General features: G+C 42.8%; 1 long non-coding RNA gene across 1 annotated transcript; it reads left to right on the forward strand.

Annotated features, from left to right (window-relative positions):
- Positions 1-248: 248 nt before the first annotated feature.
- On the forward strand, positions 249-1,870 carry LOC116681079 (uncharacterized). The gene is made up of 3 exons (XR_004329956.1): positions 249-365; positions 1,640-1,806; positions 1,859-1,870. It is a non-coding gene; the product is annotated as an uncharacterized LOC116681079 (long non-coding RNA).
- The last annotated feature ends 684 nt before the right edge of the window (positions 1,871-2,554 follow it).

Genomic DNA, 2,554 nt, shown 5'->3' on the forward strand with positions numbered 1-2,554 from the left:
TAAGAACGGTGCACACACACACACACACCGCGCACACACACACACCACACACACACACACACACACACACACACTTTACACCACAATTTATGATTAAAGTTCATTATTTTTTCCAGATGCTCCAAAGGTTGTCTCCCTGTCTCTGACTCCCACTGGGAGATCAGGGAACAGTTAGGTGACTCTGACCTGTAGCAGTGATGCTAACCAGCAGCTACTTATACCTGGTACCATAATGGTAACCCTCGTGATAAAATACACAGCTTGTCTTCAGCTCCATCCTGTCCTCTGACTCTGGACAGTATTACTGTGTTGCTGTAAACAGTTGGGGAGCAGGACATCTCAATCCATCTCTATTGATGTGAAATGTGAGTAAAAAGCTCTATTAAAAAACACAACAACAACATATAGCATACATAGAACACCAATCATTTCCTTATTATTTAATTCACTCTCGTACCATGGTAACCAGGACACCATCGTTTCTACAATCTGAGTTTTCTAATACAGAAGAAGTGAAGTTTTACCCCCCACTTTGTGTTTCTATGAACTAGAGTTGATTTAAATATCTTCCACTGTGAAAACAAATTCATCTTGGAATTAATGTTAACTGTCTCGATGATCTATCTTTTCTCCTCCAGATGGTCCAAAGCGTCCCTACTGTGTCAGTGAGTCCCTCTGCTGAGATAGTGAGGGCAGTTCAGTGACTCTGACCTGTAGCAGTGATTCTAACCCAGCAGCTAGATACACCGGTACACGGAGAATGTAAAGGTCAAACCTCCCAGTGAAGACCACAGCTCGTCTTCAGCCCCATCCTGTCCTCTGACTCTGGACAGTACTACTGTACAGCTGAGAACAAGCTGGGGACGAAGACATCTCACAAAATCTATTGATGTGAATGTGAGTGAAACGACTCATTTAATGACAGAAATAGATACACACACATACACAAATATCTCAGTGAAGGACCACAGCTTGTCTTCAGCCCCATCCTGTCCTCTGACTCTGGCCAGTAGTCCTGTACAGCTGAGGAATGGGTTAGAGAAATAGAATCAATAGAATGTAAAATGTGAGTAAAACAAAGCTCATTTAAAAAACCATCATTCAACTACTGACAACTTTTGAAAGCTTTATCACCACTCCAGTGTGGTGTTGATCATGTTCTTTCTCCAGTTCTGCCTGTTTCCCCGTCTGCTGCTGTAGTTCACTGAGCTGCTGCAGTGATGATGAAAAGACAGTTTTATTTAGTAATGTCTCCCTAGATCTGCACGGATGTTCAGGGCATTCAAACCATCAGGATCCAGAAAACCCCTCAGGCTTCTGTCCTGGTCTCAGTCCACCCTCTTCCACCAATCTGCTCATCATAGTTTTCATCAGGGCCATCATTCCAGTATTTTACCGTATATCACACATTTGTGTATCATATTTATTGCGGTTTCCCTCAAAAATATGGAACTTCTCTACTCTCTGGTTAGAATTTAATGTTTATCACTTAAGTTGTTCCCAACAAGAGATCAGCCTGCTGCCATCACAACCACCTCTAGGTTTAGATGCTTTTTACACACAACTGTTACTCATTTCAACACAAGATCAACAAAATCCAACCAAGTTTTGGTACCTACTTAATTTGATCTTTTTCCAGATGGTCCCAAGCGTCCCTCTGTGTCAGTGAGTCCCTCTGCTGAGATAGTGGAGGGCAGTTCAGTGACTCTGACCTGTAGCAGTGATGCTAACCCAGCAGCTAACTACACCTGGTACAAGGAGAATGAAGACTCACCAAAAGCATCAGGACAGATCTTCACCATCTGAGTTTAGACCTGAACACAGTGGGAATTATTCCTGTGAAGCCCAGAACAGAGAGGACGTCAGAGCTCCACCTTACTCTGACTGTTGTAGCAGGTAAGTTTCTGCATTCAGCTACAACTGTAAACTGATCCGCTTTAATGTGTTCAGTAAGGGCAGGACATTGTTGAGGCAAAAATAGGAGTTTGTTCCATTTATCTGGGAGTCAGACTCCTCTGCCTTCCTAGAATCGCTCATACCAAGATCCAAGAAAGACCACAGTCCAGTTTTCAACTTGGGTGTGAAACAGGGCTCAGATGTTTTCATGTACCTGTGGTACTTAGCCAGAGTGGCTAGGATGGTGGTAGGTAGGCAGAGTCAGACATTGTATGTTTCCAGAGCTGATCATTTATTACCAGTGGTCTGCAGTCAATGGATAACATACAACAAGTATATTTCCAAAAAAAAATGAAGCGCAGCGCTAACCACAGGCATGCAAGCCTCACCTCCCTGTTTTTTCCTCCAGGAGCACAAATCCTTCCTTTATATAGGGTTGTCAATAACAACACCTGTGCTTCAGTCCCTCTCTCCTAAAGCAGGTTGTCTACTCCCTAAAATTAATAACTTACAATCTCTCAACCTATGGAACTTTGTTACCAGTTCCCTCCTAGCTTACTGACTGCAAAACAGTCAGGGTTATTCATGCCTTTTTTATATAATAACCAAAAACACGCCAAATAAGAGACACATCACATGAGACTAACATGACTGTGTG

This window comes from Etheostoma spectabile, unplaced genomic scaffold, assembly GCF_008692095.1.
Source record: "Etheostoma spectabile isolate EspeVRDwgs_2016 unplaced genomic scaffold, UIUC_Espe_1.0 scaffold00018553, whole genome shotgun sequence".
Classification (NCBI taxonomy): domain Eukaryota; kingdom Metazoa; phylum Chordata; class Actinopteri; order Perciformes; family Percidae; genus Etheostoma; species Etheostoma spectabile.